Below are 20,885 nucleotides of genomic sequence, written 5' to 3'. Positions count from 1 at the left end.
TCCGGGCAGCACGCTTAAACATTGTGCGAGAAACGCAAAACAGTTTTCGCAATCGTTAGACATTCCTTTCTGGATTTAGTACATTTTTAATTTTACCACGTAAGTGGTAGATCTGTACAACTGTTATATTTAAATAAGCTACTTATAGAAATGGTAAGCGCAATGTCTTTGACAGAGCCTACTTAGATTATAATTCTAAAAACTGGTTTAGAATTGAAAGAAAATCAATACAGAATATTGAGCAATAATAAATTATTAATTATCTGAATTTATTAATTATCAGCAAAGTCTTTTTTCGCAGAACCGGATCAGGTTCTGGTAATAGCTCGTCGTTAGTTACCCGTAGTAATTTTTCTTCCCCCTCTACCCGCCAGGCCCGGGAGCGCCTGTTGATTATACTTAGATTATACCTTTAAAAGCTGGTTTAGAATTGAAAGAAAATCAATATAGAATATTGAGCAATAATAAATTATTAATTATCTGAAATTATATTTATTATTACATTATTTTAATATATTTTATTTTTTATATAGGTTCAATAAGAAGTGAAAAGCGTTTCATAGAATTTCCGTTTCGAGTCCGATACACACCAGCTGCTCGGACCTTGGCGATAAAAATGTAAGATTTGCTGAAACTTTTCCCTGAATAAATAAAATGCTACCTGGTCGGCTTGCTCTTCTAGCAACCGTACAAACCCCAACTAACTTTCACACGTTTTTTAATTTAATTATTTTGTCCACCCGGGGGCGCCATGAATTTTTGTAATGAGTTTATTAGAAAGAGTAGTTTATAAAAAGAGAACTTGGTGGCTTTTCTACCAAATAGATTCCGAAGTGAAATACAAAATAAGTTACGTTTAACAGCTTCGAAGATCGTGATAATGTTAAGCAATCCTTGTGGTTATTAAATGCTCGGGATGTTACAAATTCCGTTATGGTTGTATACCTGGCCAGCATACGCCGCCAATTGACTAACATTTGCAAAGGTCCCACTTCGGGTGTATCCCTTTGTATTTGTTTTCCCTCTACTAGTATACCTTGAATTTGTCGAAGCCATTGTTCAAAGTAATGCTCAACCAGTCGAACTCGTGTAACAATTTTTGAACTAGCTTCTATTTGCCATCGGACAAGTAATAAACCTTTAAATAATTCATGAGATATATCAAAATGTACTCGAGAAGAAACAGTTGCTTCAGATGATTTTAGAAAAGTGTTGTACATATTAAGAATATGAAAAAACTTTTGAGTTTGTTCCTTTTCTGCCAATCCAAATTCGGTCACTGCTTCAATTGACGGCTTTAAAACATGATCCATAAACGTTTTAACAACATTTAAGCAAGAGTTTTGTTCCTCAGCGGTTATCATAAATATTGCCACTTCATCACTAACCGAACGGTTATCGATAGATTTTTCGTGGTTAAGTCGATATACAACAGTCCATTTTCCAATCAAATCAACCGAATCTGGCCTCAAACATACAGTACGCTGAATTTCAGTGTACTTAAGTTTTTCCTGATAGCGACCGGAATCGGTTGGATATCCTAACATTGTCGCATTACTTATCATTATGGCCAGCGGACCTTTTTCTTCAAATATACCATTTAGATTTTCAACATATTTGCTTTCATCCACAATGCCAGTTACGATTTCCTCAGGATCTATACCCAACAAATCTGCACAAATTTCTAAAACGTACCGCTGGTTTGGGCCTAGACTTGAAATCCGTTGTTGCCTCAATTCGCGAAGTAACTGACATCGTCTCCTTTGTTGGTCTTCACGTTCTTGGTCACTTACACTAGGTCTCCGGGCAGCACGCTTTAACATTGTGCGCGAAACGCCAAACAGTTTTCTCAAACGTTTGACATTCCTTTCTGGATCCATTTAGTAAATGTTTAGATTTATCACGTAAGACAATATTTTTATCTGTACTACTTTTATATTTAAATGAACTACCATTTCTAAGGTAATCGAAATGTTTGTGACCAAACCTACTTAGATTACACTTTTAAAAACTGGTTTAGAATTGAAAGGAAATCACTACAGAATATTGAATTTATTAATTAGCAGCAGCATAGTCTTTTTTTCGGAGAACCAGATTCTGGTAATAACTCGTCGTTAGTTACCCGTAGTAATTTTTCTTCCCCCTCTACCTCCCGGCTCAAACCAACAGGACCGCCAGGCCCGGAGCGACTGTTCTTCTTTCTGTAAAATCTGTAACGACCGCAGGCCACCCCTAAGCCATCCAAACACCGACTAACCGTCACACGTTTTTTAATTTAACTATCTTCTCCACCCGCCTTCGTCCTAAACTAACTTACAATAGACTTTAACAACAATAAACAACTAAACGGCACGTCAGACGCGCCAAATTTAATTTCCTGGATTAAAAGAAGTTTAGTCTTCTTACTCTTTCAATAAAATTATCCTGAAATGGAACATACTTTTATACGAAATCTACGAATGGCGGCTGTTTGAGGAAGGTCCTTTACTTATATTGCAAAATATTAATGGATCATCTACATAAGGAAAACTCAACACATATTAACGATCTTTCATATTTGTGGTAGTCCCGATTTAGTTGCCATAGCACAAACAGATACGTGTACTTTAAACCAGCTGATAGTTTGTCCACAGATGCCTGTATTTATGTAAGTTATGTAAGGTAATTTCCTTGATAATAATAGACCATTAAATATAATTTGAACGTTTGATTTCTTCGAACTTCTTTAAATAACGTATAATATTTTATGACTATGCAAGAATATCGTGGTTATATTAATACCACACGTTGAAAACAAATATTAATATTTTAGAAGTCGATAACCAAAAACTCGATTGGTACTAGTATATAGTTTTTAATTAGGTATAAATACACTGAGCGGCTTTTCTATCAAGTAGATTCCGAAGTGAAATACAAAATAACTTACGTTTAACAGCTTCGAAGATCGAGATAATGTCAAGCAATCCTTGTGGTTATTAAATGCTCGGGATGTTACAAATTCCGTTATGGTTGTATACCTGGCCAGCATTCGCCGCCAATTGACTAACATTTGCAAAGGTCCCACTTCGGGTGTATCCCTTTGTATTTGTTTTCCCTCTACTAGTATACCTTGAATTTGTCGAAGCCATTGTTCAAAGTAATGCTCAACCAGTCGAACTCGTGTAACAATTTTTGAACTAGCTTCTATTTGCCATCGGACAAGTAATAAACCTTTAAATAATTCATGAGATATATCAAAATGTACTCGAGAAGAAACTGTTGCTTCAGATGATTTTAGAAACGTGTTGTACATATTAAGAATATGAAAAAACTTTTGAGTTTGTTCCTTTTCTGCCAACCCAAATTCGGTCACTGCTTCAATTGACGGCTTTAAGACATGATCCATAAACGTTTTAACAACATTTAAGCAAGAGTTTTGCTCCTCAGCGGTTATCATAAATATTGCCACTTCATCACTAACCGAACGGTTATCGATCGATTTTTCGTGGTTAAGTCGATATACAACAGTCCATTTTCCAATCAAATCAACTGAATCTGACCTCAGACATACAGTACGCTGAATTTCAGTGTACTTAAGTTTCTCCTGATAGCGACCGGAATCGGTTGGATATCCTAACATAGTCGCATTACTTATCATTATAGCCATCGGACCTTTTTCTTCAAATATACCATTTAGATTTTCAACATATTTGCTTTCATCCACAATGCCAGATACGATTTCTTCAGGATCTATACCCAACAAATCTGCACAAATTTCTAAAACGTACCGCTGGTTTGGGCCTAGACTTGAAATCCGTTGTTGCCTCAATTCGCGAAGTAACTGAAATCGTCTCCTTTGTTGGTCTTCACGTTCTTGGTCACTTACACTAGGTCTCCGGGCAGCACGCTTTAACATTGTGCGCGAAACGCCAAACAGTTTTCTCAAACGTTTGACATTCCTTTCTGGATCCATTTAGTAAATGTTTAGATTTATCACGTAAGACAATATTTTTATCTGGACTACTTTTATATTTAAATGAACTACCATTTCTAAGGTAATCGAAATGTTTGTGGCCAAGCCTACTTAGATTATACTTTTGAAAACTGGTTTAGAATTGAAAGGAAATCACTACAGAATATTGAGCAATAATAAATTATTTATTATCTGAATTTATTAATTAGCAGCAGCATAGTCTTTTTTTCGGAGAACCGGATTCTGGTAATAACTCGTCGTTAGTTACCCGTAGTAATTTTTCTTCCCCCTCTACCTCCCGGCTCAAAACAACAGGACCGCCAGGCCCGGGGCGACTGTTCTTCTTTCTGTAAAATCTGTAACGACCCCAGGTCACCCCTAAGCCATCCAAACACCGACTAACCGTCACACGTTTTTTAATTTAACTATCTTCTCCACCGGCCTTCGTCCTAAATTAACTTACAATAGACTTTAACAACAATAAACAACTAAACGGCACTTATATTGCAAAATATTAATGGATCATCTACATAAGGAAAACTCAACACATATTAACGATCTTTCATATTTGTGGTAGTCCCGATTTAGTTGCCATAGCACAAACAGATACGTGTACTTTAAACCAGCTGATAGTTTGTCCACAGATGCCTGTATTTATGTAAGTTATGTAAGGTAATTTCCTTGATAATAAAAGACCATTAAATATAATTTGAACGTTTGATTTCTTCGAACTTCTTTAAATAACGTATAATATTTTATGACTATGCAAGAATATCGTGGTTATTTTAATACCACACGTTGAAAACAAATATTAATATTTTAGAAGTCGATAACCAAAAACTCGATTGGTACAAGTATATAGTTTTTAATTAGGTATAAATACACTTAGCGGCTTTTCTATCAAATAGATTCCGAAGTGAAATACAAAATAACTTACGTTTAACAGCTTCGAAGATCGAGATAATGTCAAGCAATCCTTGTGGTTATTAAATGCTCGGGATGTTACAAATTCCGTTATGGTTGTATACCTGGCCAGCATTCGTCGCCAATTGACTAACATTTGCAAAGGTCCCACTTCGGGTGTATCCCTTTGTATTTGTTTTCCCTCTACTAGTATACCTTGAATTTGTCGAAGCCATTGTTCAAAGTAATGCTCAACCAGTCGAACTCGTGTAACAATTTTTGAACTAGCTTCTATTTGCCATCGGACAAGTAATAAACCTTTAAATAATTCATGAGATATATCAAAATGCACTCGAGAAGAAACAGTTGCTTCAGATGATTTTAGAAACGTGTTGTACATATTAAGAATATGAAAAAACTTTTGAGTTTGTTCCTTTTCTGCCAACCCAAATTCGGTCACTGCTTCAATTGACGGCTTTAAGACATGATCCATAAACGTTTTAACAACATTTAAGCAAGAGTTTTGCTCCTCAGCGGTTATCATAAATATTGCCACTTCATCACTAACCGAACGGTTATCGATCGATTTTTCGTGGTTAAGTCGATATACAACAGTCCATTTTCCAATCAAATCAACTGAATCTGACCTCAGACATACAGTACGCTGAATTTCAGTGTACTTAAGTTTCTCCTGATAGCGACCGGAATCGGTTGGATATCCTAACATTGTCGCATTACTTATCATTATAGCCATCGGACCTTTTTCTTCAAATATACCATTTAGATTTTCAACATATTTGCTTTCATCCACAATGCCAGTTACGATTTCTTCAGGATCTATACCCAACAAATCTGCACAAATTTCTAAAACGTACCGCTGGTTTGGTCCTAGACTTGAAATCCGTTGTTGCCTCAATTCGCGAAGTAACTGAAATCGTCTCCTTTGTTGGTCTTCACGTTCTTGGTCACTTACACTAGGTCTCCGGGCAGCACGCTTTAACATTGTGCGCGAAACGCCAAACAGTTTTCTCAAACGTTTGACATTCCTTTCTGGATCCATTTAGTAAATGTTTAGATTTATCACGTAAGACAATATTTTTATCTGGACTACTTTTATATTTAAATGAACTACCATTTCCAAGGTAAGCGAAATGTTTGTGACCAAGCCTACTTAGATTATACTTCTAAGAGAATTGAAAGCAAATCACTACAGAATATTAGCAATAATAAATTATTTATTATCTGAATTTATATTTATTATTTTACAATATATTATTATTTATAAATGTTCGATAAAAAGGTTCCTTTAACTACCTACGACTTTGTTGTCGTAATTAAAGTCAAAGGGTTACAAAGAATTTTACAGAATATTTAAAAAAGTTATATATTTTAAGCCATGGTACAGTGCAACTGCGGCTTTCGAAGTAATGACGTTACTATGGATAAAACGACGCGTCAGACGCGCTAACTTTAATTTCCTGGGATAATTTGGGTTATGCCATTTCCATTCCAATAAAATTATCGTAAAATGGAAAATACTTTTATACGGAAATCTACGAAAGAAAAAGAAGAATTCGGAGTTGGTTTCAGTTTAAGACTTACAGTTGTAAGTCTACTTAACTACTTGGCGCAGTTGGTGGGATCTTGAAACCTTTTCTAGAGTTTCGTTACTAATCTAAAAAGGATAATACTAAACGACTAGTTTATCTAGATTATTGAAAAAACTGAAAAAAAAAAAAGAAGATAGAATGCTATAGTCGAGTTCCGCGAAATTTCAAAATTTTCTGTTAACAATAACTTGAAAAATTAAGCGATCGAGGCTTCACTTATCCCAAGTGCATATGCTATAGTAGCAAACTGATTTAGATTTCGAAGCTGAAGAATAGGAAAAACAATTTTCGGCATTGACCGAAAAACTTCGTCCACTCTACAGATCCGAGATGCTTAAATTAGTTGTCGGGAAATTATATCCGTTTTATTTGCACTGAGTTCTGTCTGGAACTATAATCCTAAGGACCGTGTCTCAGAGAATATCCGACGGACCTGCTATTGCACAGTGATCGGAAATAATTGTTTATTGCTGTTAGAGTGCACGTCTCTGCGGATAGGGATCCACAGTGACTTAGATCGAGGTTCTGTGCAGAAACTGAACTGCAAACTCTGTAAATCTGCACACATTTCTTTTGGGAAACGGGAAAAATCTTGGTGAGCAGCGAATACATAACCTCGCGGACTCGCCCTGCTAAAACTGGGAGAAGAAATAAAAAATATAACCTCTACATATGTACTTACATCTATACTCTACATTCCCTACAAAATGCAACATACATAAATAGTGATGCACAAACTTACATATTACTATGTACATACATTCACACAGTTACACATTATCAATTAATTAAAAACCCAGAAGTAGCATTAACAAGAGCAAATGAGAAAGAGAAGGACCAAACAAAGAATTAGTTTAACCGGCCTTTAATTTAATTTTTCATACTTTTGATTTTCATTTCTATTAATTTTTTTATTTTCTTATTTGTTTATTATTTTTAGTTGTTCTGGCATTGCTATTTTGCACTTGCTTATGTGAACATATATTCACAAATACATAATACATCCATACATAAAGGAAATTAAAGAATTGAGAGGAGCAAATTAAAATTGAAAGACAAGAAAATAAAAGTTACATTCAATAAAAGTTTAATGAAATTAAATTATTGAAACAGAAATAAAAGATGGAAATTAACAAAATTAAAAAAAAATAAAGAAAAAATAAAAACATGCATTAGGAATGAAAACAAATCGCTATTAAATAAATTCAATTAAAGTTAGCAACCGAAACCGGAAATGGAACTAAAATATTGAACGGTTTAAAAATTAAAGAAACAAAATGAAAAAAATAAACTATACCTAACGTAATTACATAACGATAAAACGAATTAAATTAAATTAGGTTAACAAAAATAGCGGCATCATACACCCATAAGTTCTCAGAATTTCGTTCTTTCTATTAACTTTTTTTTATTATAAAACCTATAACACCTATAAATTAAATTCAATGTGGCTTTTTGATCGAGTGAGGGCTTTATTATTTGGTCAACGAACCCTCCTAATGCCGATTGTAAGCTAGCTGCAACTAGGGTCCCAATCGACCAACAATTTAGCGAAGATCTCACCACTCAATAAACTATGGATGATACAACACAGAATTTGGCGCCCAACACGTGGGGTATCGCAGAAACTACTAGGTACATTTAACTAGAAGGCGAAATCCATCGAGAATTTATTAATACCGAGTTTGTTAAATTGCAAGTTAACGTCGGATAATAGACTGTTAACAATAACTTGAAAAATTAGGCGATCGCGGCTTCACTTATCCCAAGTGCATATGCTATAGTAGCAAACTGATTTAGATTTCGAAGCTGAAGAATAGGAAAAACAATTTTCGGCATTGACCGAAAAACTTCGTCCACTCTACAGATCCGAGATGCTTAAATTAGTTGTCGGGAAATTATATCCGTTTTATTTGCATTGAGTTCTGTCTGGAAATATAATCCTAAGGACCGTGTCTCAGAGAATACCCGACGGACCTGCTATTGCACAGTGATCGGAAATAATTTTTCATTGCTGTTAAAGTGCACGTCTCTGCGGATAGGGATCCACAGTGACTTAGATCGAGGTTCTGTGCAGAAACTGAACTGCAAACTCTGTAAATCTGCACACATTTCTTTTGGGAAACGGGAAAAATCTTGGCGAGCAGCGAACGCATAATCTCGCGGACTGGCCCTGCTAAAACTGGGAGAAGAAATAAAAAATATAACCTCTACATATGTACTTACATCTATACTCTACATTCCCTACAAAATGCAACATATATAAATAGTGATGCACAAGCTTACATATTACTATGTACATACATTCACACAGTTACACATTATCAATTAATTAGCATTTAACAATATTAAAAACAATGCAGAAAGAAAAGGAAAAAACCCAGAAGTAGCATTAACATGAGCAAATAAGAAAGATAAGGACCAAAAAATGAATTAGTTTAACCGGCCTTTAATTGAAATTTTCATACTTTTGATTTTCATTTCAATTAATTTGTTTTTTTTATTATTTGTTGATTATTTTTAGTTGTTCTGGCATTGCTATTTTGCACTTGCTTATGTGAACATATATTCACAAATACATAATATATCCATACATAAAGGAAATTAAAGAATTGAGAGGAGCAAATTAAAAGTGAAAGACAAGAATATAAAAGTTACATTCAACAAAAGTTTAATGAAATTAAATTATTGAAACAGAAATAAAAGATAGAAATTAACAAATAAAAAAAAATAAAGAAAAATTAAAAACATGAAACATGAATGAAAATAAATCGCTATTAAATAAATTCAATTAAAGTTAGCAACCGAAACCGGAAATGGAACTAAAATATTGAACGGTTTAAAAATTAAAGACACAAAATGAAAAAAATAAACTATACTTAACGTAATTACATAACGAAAAAACGAATTAAATTAAATTAGGTTAACAAAAATAGCGGTATAATACATCCGAAACCGGAAATGGGACTAAAATATTTAACGGTTTAAAAATTAAAGAAACAAAGTGAAAAAAATAAACTATACTTAACGTAATTACATAACGATAAAACGAATTAAATGAAATTAGGTTAACAAAAATAGCGGCATCATACACCCATAAGCTAGCTGCAACTAGGGTCCCAATCGGCCAACAATTTAGCGAAGATCTCACCACTCAATCAACTATGGATGTTACAATACAGAATTTGGCGCCCAACTCGTGGGACTTCGCAGAAACTACTAGGTACATTTAACTAGAAGGCGAAATCCATCGAGAATTTATTAATACCGAGTTTGTTAAATTGCAAGTTAACGTCGGATAATAAACTGTTAACAATAACTTGAAAAATTAGGCGATCGCGGCTTCACTTATCCCAAGTGCATATGCTATAGTAGCAAACTGATTTAGATTTCGAAGCTGAAGAATAGGAAAAACAATTTTCGGCATTGACCGAAAAACTTCGTCCACTCTACAGATCCGAGATGCTTAAATTAGTTGTCGGGAAATTATATCCGTTTTATTTGCATTGAGTTCTGTCTGGAACTATAATCCTAAGGACCGTGTCTCAGAGATTATCCGACGGACCTGCTATTGCACAGTGATCGGAAATAATTGTTCATTGCTGTTAAAGTGCACGTCTCTGCGGATAGGGATCCACAGTGACTTAGATCGAGGTTCTGTGCAGAAAATGAACTGCAAACTCTGTAAATCTTCACACATTTCTTTTGGGAAACGGGAAAAATCTTGGCGAGCAGCGAACGCATAACCTCGCGGACTCGCCCTGCTAAAACTGGGAGAAGAAATAAAAAATATAACCTCTACATATGTACTTACATCTATACTCTACATTCCCTACAAAATGCAACATACATAAATAGTGATGCACAAGCTTACATATTACTATATACATACAATCACACAGTTACACATTATCAATTAATTAGCATTTAACAATATTAAAAACAATGCAGAAAGAAAAGGAATAAACCCAGAAGTAGCATTAACATGAGCAAATGAGAAAGAGAAGGACCAAACAAAGAGTTTAACCGGCCTTTAATTTAATTTTTCATACTTTTGACTTTCATTTCTATTAATTTTTTTATTTTCTTATTTGTTGATTATTTTTAGTTGTTCTGGCATTGCTATTTTGCACTTGCTTATGTGAACATATATTCACAAATACATAATATATCCAAACATAAAGGAAATTAAAGAATTGAGAGGAGCAAATTAAAAGTGAAAGACAAGAATATAAAAGTTACATTCAACAAAAGTTTAATGAAATTAAATTATTAAAACAGAAATAAAAGATAGAAATTAACAAATAAAAAAAAAATAAAGAAAAATTAAAAACATGAAACATGAATGAAAATAAATCGCTATTAAATAAATTCAATTAAAGTTAGCAACCGAAACCGGAAATGGAACTAAAATATTGAACGGTTTAAAAATTAAAGAAACAAAATGAAAAAAATAAACTATACTTAACGTAATTACATAACGAAAAAACGAATTAAATTAAATTAGGTTAACAAAAATAGCGGCATCATACTACCGAAACCGGAAATGGAACTAAAATATTTAACGGTTTAAAAATTAAAGAAACAAAGTGAAAAAAATAAACTATACTTAACGTAATTACATAACGATAAAACGAATTAAATGAAATTAGGTTAACAAAAATAGCGGCATCATACACCCATAAGCTAGCTGCAACTAGGGTCCCAATCGGCCAACAATTTAGCGAAGATCTCACCACTCAATCAACTATGGATGTTACAATGCAGAAAGAAAAGGAAAAAACCCAGAAGTAGCATTAACATGAGCAAATAAGAAAGAGAAGGACCAAACAAAGAATTAGTTTAACCGGCCTTTAATTGAAATTTTCATACTTTTGATTTTCATTTCAATTAATTTTTTTTTTTTATTATTTGTTGATTATTTTTAGTTGTTCTGGCATTGCTATTTTGCACTTGCTTATGTGAACATATATTCACAAATACATAATATATCCATACATAAAGGAAATTAAAGAATTGAGAGGAGCAAATTAAAAGTGAAAGACAAGAATATAAAAGTTACATTCAACAAAAGTTTAATGAAATTAAATTATTGAAACAGAAATAAAAGATAGAAATTAACAAATAAAAAAAAATAAAGAAAAATTAAAAACATGAAACATGAATGAAAATAAATCGCTATTAAATAAATTCAATTAAAGTTAGCAACCGAAACCGGAAATGGAACTAAAATATTGAACGGTTTAAAAATTAAAGACACAAAATGAAAAAAATAAACTATACTTAACGTAATTACATAACGAAAAAACGAATTAAATTAAATTAGGTTAACAAAAATAGCGGTATAATACATCCGAAACCGGAAATGGGACTAAAATATTTAACGGTTTAAAAATTAAAGAAACAAAGTGAAAAAAATAAACTATACTTAACGTAATTACATAACGATAAAACGAATTAAATGAAATTAGGTTAACAAAAATAGCGGCATCATACACCCATAAGCTAGCTGCAACTAGGGTCCCAATCGGCCAACAATTTAGCGAAGATCTCACCACTCAATCAACTATGGATGTTACAATACAGAATTTGGCGCCCAACTCGTGGGACTTCGCAGAAACTACTAGGTACATTTAACTAGAAGGCGAAATCCATCGAGAATTTATTAACACCGAGTTTGTTAAATTGCAAGTTAACGTCGGATAATAGACTGTTAACAATAACTTGAAAAATTAGGCGATCGCGGCTTCACTTATCCCAAGTGCATATGCTATAGTAGCAAACTGATTTAGATTTCGAAGCTGAAGAATAGGAAAAACAATTTTCGGCATTGACCGAAAAACTTCGTCCACTCTACAGATCCGAGATGCTTAAATTAGTTGTCGGGAAATTATATCCGTTTTATTTGCATTGAGTTCTGTCTGGAACTATAATCCTAAGGACCGTGTCTCAGAGATTATCCGACGGACCTGCTATTGCACAGTGATCGGAAATAATTGTTCATTGCTGTTAAAGTGCACGTCTCTGCGGATAGGGATCCACAGTGACTTAGATCGAGGTTCTGTGCAGAAAATGAACTGCAAACTCTGTAAATCTTCACACATTTCTTTTGGGAAACGGGAAAAATCTTGGCGAGCAGCGAACGCATAACCTCGCGGACTCGCCCTGCTAAAACTGGGAGAAGAAATAAAAAATATAACCTCTACATATGTACTTACATCTATACTCTACATTCCCTACAAAATGCAACATACATAAATAGTGATGCACAAGCTTACATATTACTATATACATACAATCACACAGTTACACATTATCAATTAATTAGCATTTAACAATATTAAAAACAATGCAGAAAGAAAAGGAATAAACCCAGAAGTAGCATTAACATGAGCAAATGAGAAAGAGAAGGACCAAACAAAGAGTTTAACCGGCCTTTAATTTAATTTTTCATACTTTTGATTTTCATTTCTATTAATTTTTTTATTTTCTTATTTGTTGATTATTTTTAGTTGTTCTGGCATTGCTATTTTGCACTTGCTTATGTGAACATATATTCACAAATACATAATATATCCATACATAAAGGAAATTAAAGAATTGAGAGGAGCAAATTAAAAGTGAAAGACAAGAATATAAAAGTTACATTCAACAAAAGTTTAATGAAATTAAATTATTAAAACAGAAATAAAAGATAGAAATTAACAAATAAAAATAAAATAAAGAAAAATTAAAAACATGAAACATGAATGAAAATAAATCGCTATTAAATAAATTCAATTAAAGTTAGCAACCGAAACCGGAAATGGAACTAAAATATTGAACGGTTTAAAAATTAAAGAAACAAAATGAAAAAAATAAACTATACTTAACGTAATTACATATCGAAAACACGAATTAAATTAAATTAGGTTAACAAAAATAGGGGCATCATACTACCGAAACCGGAAATGGAACTAAAATATTTAACGGTTTAAAAATTAAAGAAACAAAGTGAAAAAAATAAACTATACTTAACGTAATTACATAACGATAAAACGAATTAAATGAAATTAGGTTAACAAAAATAGCGGCATCATACACCCATAAGCTAGCTGCAACTAGGGTCCCAATCGGCCAACAATTTAGCGAAGATCTCACCACTCAATCAACTATGGATGTTACAATACAGAATTTGGCGCCCAACTCGTTGGACATCGCAGAAACTACTAGGTACATTTAACTAGAAGGCGAAATCCATCGAGAATTTATTAATACCGAGTTTGTTAAATAGCTAATTTAACGTCGGATAATAGACTGTTAACAATAACTTGAAAAAACAAACAAAAAGTTTAACCGGCCTTTAATTTAATTTTTCATACTTTTGATTTTCATTTCTATTAATTTTTTTATTTTCTTATTTGTTGATTATTTTTAGTTGTTCTGGCATTGCTATTTTGCACTTGCTTATGTGAACATATATTCACAAATACATAATATATCCATACATAAAGGAAATTAAAGAATTGAGAGGAGCAAATTAAAAGTGAAAGACAAGAATATAAAAGTTACATTCAACAAAAGTTTAATGAAATTAAATTATTAAAACAGAAATAAAAGATAGAAATTAACAAATAAAAATAAAATAAAGAAAAATTAAAAACATGAAACATGAATGAAAATAAATCGCTATTAAATAAATTCAATTAAAGTTAGCAACCGAAACCGGAAATGGAACTAAAATATTGAACGGTTTAAAAATTAAAGAAACAAAATGAAAAAAATAAACTATACTTAACGTAATTACATAACGAAAAAACGAATTAAATTAAATTAGGTTAACAAAAATAGCGGCATCATACTACCGAAACCGGAAATGGAACTAAAATATTTAACGGTTTAAAAATTAAAGAAACAAAGTGAAAAAAATAAACTATACTTAACGTAATTACATAACGATAAAACGAATTAAATGAAATTAGGTTAACAAAAATAGCGGCATCATACACCCATAAGCTAGCTGCAACTAGGGTCCCAATCGGCCAACAATTTAGCGAAGATCTCACCACTCAATCAACTATGGATGTTACAATACAGAATTTGGCGCCCAACTCGTTGGACATCACAGAAACTACTAGATACATTTAACTAGAAGGCAAAATCCATCGAGAATTTATTAATACCGAGTTTGTTAAATTACAAGTTAACGTCGGATAATAGACTGTTAACAATAACTTGAAAAATTAGGCGATCGCGGCTTCACTTATCCCAAGTGCATATGCTATAGTACCAAACTGATTTAGATTTCGAAGCTGAAGAATAGGAAAAACAATTTTCGGCATTGACCGAAAAACTTCGTCCACTCTACAGATCCGAGATGCTTAAATTAGTTGTCGGGAAATTATATCCGTTTTATTTGCATTGAGTTCTGTCTGGAACTATAATCCTAAGGACCGTGTCTCAGAGAATATCCGACGGACCTGCTATTGCACAGTGATCGGAAATAATTGTTCATTGCTGTTAAAGTGCACGTATCTGCGGATAGGGATCCACAGTGACTTAGATCGAGGTTCTGTGCAGAATATGAACTGCAAACTCTGTAAATCTGCACACATTTCTTTTGGGAAACGGGAAAAATCTTGGCGAGCTGCGAACGCATAACCTCGCAGAATCGCCCTGCTAAAACTGGGAGAAGAAATAAAAAATATAACCTCTACATATGTACTTACATCTATACTCTACATTCCCTACAAAATGCAACATACATAAATAGTGATGCACAAACTTACATATTACTATATACATACAATCACACAGTTACACATTATCAATTAATTAGCATTTAACAATATTAAAAACAATGCAGAAAGAAAAGGAATAAACCCAGAAGTAGCATTAACATGAGCAAATGAGAAAGAGAAGGACCAAACAAAGAGTTTAACCGGCCTTTAATTTAATTTTTCATACTTTTGATTTTTATTTCTATTAATTTTTTTGTTTTCTTATTTGTTGATTATTTTTAGTTGTTCTGGCATTGCTATTTTGCACTTGCTTATGTGAACATATATTCACAAATACATAATATATCCATACATAAAGGAAATTAAAGAATTGAGAGGAGCAAATTAAAAGTGAAAGACAAGAATATAAAAGTTACATTCAACAAAAGTTTAATGAAATTAAATTATTAAAACAGAAATAAAAGATAGAAATTAACAAATAAAAAAAAAATAAAGAAAAATTAAAAACATGAAACATGAATGAAAATAAATCGCTATTAAATAAATTCAATTAAAGTTAGCAACCGAAACCGGAAATGGAACTAAAATATTGAACGGTTTAAAAATTAAAGAAACAAAATGAAAAAAATAAACTATACTTAACGTAATTACATAACGAAAAAACGAATTAAATTAAATTAGGTTAACAAAAATAGCGGCATCATACTACCAAAACCGGAAATGGAACTAAAATATTTAACGTTTTAAAAATTAAAGAAACAAAGTGAAAAAAATAAACTATACTTAACGTAATTACATAACGATAAAACGAATTAAATGAAATTAGGTTAACAAAAATAGCGGCATCATACACCCATAAGCTAGCTGCAACTAGGGTCCCAATCGGCCAACAATTTAGCGAAGATCTCACCACTCAATCAACTATGGATGTTACAATACAGAATTTGGCGCCCAACTCGTTGGACATCGCAGAAACTACTAGGTACATTTAACTAGAAGGCGAAATCCATCGAGAATTTATTAATACCGAGTTTGTTAAATTGCAAGTTAACGTCGGATAATAGACTGTTAACAATAACTTGAAAAAACAAACAAAAAGTTTAACCGGCCTTTAATTTAATTTTTCATACTTTTGATTTTCATTTCTATTAATTTTTTTATTTTCTTATTTGTTGATTATTTTTAGTTGTTCTGGCATTGCTATTTTGCACTTGCTTATGTGAACATATATTCACAAATACATAATATATCCATACATAAAGGAAATTAAAGAATTGAGAGGAGCAAATTAAAAGTGAAAGACAAGAATATAAAAGTTACATTCAACAAAAGTTTAATGAAATTAAATTATTAAAACAGAAATAAAAGATAGAAATTAACAAATAAAAATAAAATAAATAAAAATTAAAAACATGAAACATGAATGAAAATAAATCGCTATTAAATAAATTCAATTAAAGTTAGCAACCGAAACCGGAAATGGAACTAAAATATTGAACGGTTTAAAAATTAAAGAAACAAAATGAAAAAAATAAACGATACTTAACGTAATTACATAACGAAAAAACGAATTAAATTAAATTAGGTTAACAAAAATAGCGGCATCATACTACCGAAACCGGAAATGGAACTAAAATATTTAACGGTTTAAAAATTAAAGAAACAAAGTGAAAAAAATAAACTATACTTAACGTAATTACATAACGATAAAACGAATTAAATGAAATTAGGTTAACAAAAATAGCGGCATCATACACCCATAAGCTAGCTGCAACTAGGGTCCCAATCGGCCAACAATTTAGCGAAGATCTCACCACTCAATCAACTATGGATGTTACAATACAGAATTTGGCGCCCAACTCGTTGGACATCACAGAAACTACTAGATACATTTAACTAGAAGGCAAAATCCATTGAGAATTTATTAATACCGAGTTTGTTAAATTACAAGTTAACGTCGGATAATAGACTGTTAACAATAACTTGAAAAATTAGGCGATCGCGGCTTCACTTATCCCAAGTGCATATGCTATAGTACCAAACTGATTTAGATTTCGAAGCTGAAGAATAGGAAAAACAATTTTCGGCATTGACCGAAAAACTTCGTCCACTCTACAGATCCGAGATGCTTAAATTAGTTGTCGGGAAATTATATCCGTTTTATTTGCATTGAGTTCTGTCTGGAACTATAATCCTAAGGACCGTGTCTCAGAGAATATCCGACGGACCTGCTATTGCACAGTGATCGGAAATAATTGTTCATTGCTGTTAAAGTGCACGTATCTGCGGATAGGGATCCACAGTGACTTAGATCGAGGTTCTGTGCAGAAAATGAACTGCAAACTCTGTAAATCTGCACACATTTCTTTTGGGAAACGGGAAAAATCTTGGCGAGCTGCGAACGCATAACCTCGCAGAATCGCCCTGCTAAAACTGGGAGAAGAAATAAAAAATATAACCTCTACATATGTACTTACATCTATACTCTACATTCCCTACAAAATGCAACATACATAAATAGTGATGCACAAACTTACATATTACTATATACATACAATCACACAGTTACACATTATCAATTAATTAGCATTTAACAATATTAAAAACAATGCAGAAAGAAAAGGAATAAACCCAGAAGTAGCATTAACATGAGCAAATGAGAAAGAGAAGGACCAAACAAAGAGTTTAACCGGCCTTTAATTTAATTTTTCATACTTTTGATTTTTATTTCTATTAATTTTTTAGTTTTCTTATTTGTTGATTATTTTTAGTTGTTCTGGCATTGCTATTTTGCACTTGCTTATGTGAACATATATTCACAAATACATAATATATCCATACATAAAGGAAATTAAAGAATTGAGAGGAGCAAATTAAAAGTGAAAGACAAGAATATAAAAGTTACATTCAACAAAAGTTTAATGAAATTAAATTATTAAAACAGAAATAAAAGATAGAAATTAACAAATAAAAAAAAAATAAAGAAAAATTAAAAACATGAAACATGAATGAAAATAAATCGCTATTAAATAAATTCAATTAAAGTTAGCAACCGAAACCGGAAATGGAACTAAAATATTGAACGGTTTAAAAATTAAAGAAACAAAATGAAAAAAATAAACTATACTTAACGTAATTACATAACGAAAAAACGAATTAAATTAAATTAGGTTAACAAAAATAGCGGCATCATACTACCGAAACCGGAAATGGAACTAAAATATTTAACGGTTTAAAAATTAAAGAAACAAAGTGAAAAAAATAAACTATACTTAACGTAATTACATAACGATAAAACGAATTAAATGAAATTAGGTTAACAAAAATAGCGGCATCATACACCCATAAGCTAGCTGCAACTAGGGTCCCAATCGGCCAACAATTTAGCGAAGATCTCACCACTCAATCAACTATGGATGTTACAATACAGAATTTGGCGCCCAACTCGTTGGACATCGCAGAAACTACTAGGTACATTTAACTAGAAGGCGAAATCCATCGAGAATTTATTAATACCGAGTTTGTTAAATTGCAAGTTAACGTCGGATAATAGACTGTTAACAATAACTTGAAAAATTAGGCAATCGCGGCGTCACTTATCCCAAGTGCATATGCTATAGTATCCGACGGACCTGCTATTGCACAGTGATCGGAAATAATTGTTCATTGTAAAGTAAATTCTGGAAATTAATTCACTAGACCTTCCTCAATGCGATTATAAAATAGAGCAGGAGCATATTTCTCATACAATAAATATGGCCCACTGTTTTACTAAATAGTAAGCGAAGTAAACTTACGAATAGACTAACGCATTCACGATAATGAAGAGAAACCTCAATGCTGAATCGAACTTACTAATGAGACTACCGAAATCACTAGAATGTGATGAGTCGTTGTCTATTGACCATCAAATAAGTTTTCATTGTTGGAGTATTCAGCGGATGAAATCGGCTTCATTGTTGGAATGTAAAAAGTTCAGCTCAAAAGTTCACCCTATTATGCAGGCTTTGCTGAAAAGCTACAGCGTGAAAAGTTTATAAATTAAAGAGTTATCGCGAGTGTATGACCCAAGCGGTCTTCTGTTATTTTAATAAAAGCAAATTGAAACTAACCTTTTATCAACTTCCCTGAGTAGCATAAGGAAAACAAATTACTTATGAATTATTAAACATAAATAAAATAATCAATAACCATTTTATGATAAAATATAAAAAAAAATTTATAATATAAATTTTCTGAACACACAATGCTGAGTCCAGATATGGAACAGCTAATGGCCATACAGTTCAGGAGTTTTTATACAGAGTAAGACCATTTACCACAGATAGTCTAAACGGTTATTTTGCCATTGTATGCAAAAACTGACATGTTATCTTGACAAGTAAAGCAAGAGAATGGTATTGGAGATACTATAAAGAGAACCCTGAGGTAGTATGGAACGATTTTTGTGCTGCACTAAAAAATCAGTATCAGGATCTTAAAGAAGATGATGTCTTTATGGAAGAAGGGAGAGCCCTTTCACACGTTTTATGAGGACATTATGACAATCGTTTCTCGACTAATTATTCCTTTAGACAAGTACAGACTTGTTAGGCAGCTACAAATAAATTTAATTCCAGAGCTACTATACTATACATCTCCATTCATTCTGTTGAACTGCTAGGAGATGCGGAGTTTAAGCAATCCAGCAAGCTTAATATTCCACCGAGGGTTATTAAAAGAGGCGTTGCTGCTGTGGAGACTGAAGAGTCTTTCCAGTCCGTATCTGAACGGAGTCTGTATCTGTAGAGGCTTTGCAACTTCCAAACGACCTATGGTCTGCTGGAACTGTGATCAGCCAGGACACGCATGGGACATGTGCCTCGCAGAACGAAGAATCTTTTGCTATGGTTGCGGAGCAACTATTCTATAGCCTCAGTACCAAACGTGCCTTAAGAGAGCGGAAAACGGCAAGAAGGGCTCATTCGTCGACGGCAGGCAATTGGCCCAAAACTAGAATCCGCAAGTGAATATCAATCTGAAGAATCAGATTGCCCACGGCAGATGCCTGTACTTTTATAACAGGCATCTCCACATTCACACTCAGACGTCAAATAAAACCATATTAGCTCATTATCAGAGCAAATATATTTTCAGAAATAACTATCCTTGATCGAAGGGTACGAAGAACACTCTTCGTATACGGAATTTCTGGCATAAGTGCGCGAGTTATCGGTGACGCAACAGTTATGCCTTCACCTCCCCTGAAACCCCCCAGAACAGCAACCTATATTCAGAACAATCAACCCGGAGGCAGAGCGACCAACTAGCAGAGTCATCAACCAGCAGCGGATCGTCTAGTGGAGTCAGGATTCCGAAGAACCGAACCGTAGTACTGGAGGGTGCATCCGGGCATAACCGCTGACGCATGGGTTTCGTAACAGGAACGAATTGTACTCTAGGCTAAGCAATAAGTATTCTGGAAAATAAAAATTATTCTTATCCAAGCAACTGAAAGATTTAGTCATATATCCAAAAGGCCTCCTCGGATTTATTTCAAATTTATACATTCAATTATACATTCAACACTCGCACGTCTTAACTGGCGCAGCCGGAAAAGGTACCAAAAGGAGATCCAGAGCATCCAAAAAAAGAAAGATATGAAGATCACCGAAATATTAATAATTATTATACTGTAATGCAGGTAAGCAGCCGGCCAAG

Source organism: Drosophila erecta, unplaced genomic scaffold (assembly GCF_003286155.1).
Source record: "Drosophila erecta strain 14021-0224.00,06,07 unplaced genomic scaffold, DereRS2 tig00000365-arrow-arrow-pilon, whole genome shotgun sequence".
NCBI classification, from domain to species: domain Eukaryota; kingdom Metazoa; phylum Arthropoda; class Insecta; order Diptera; family Drosophilidae; genus Drosophila; species Drosophila erecta.
This window is presented reverse-complemented; position numbering follows the sequence as displayed.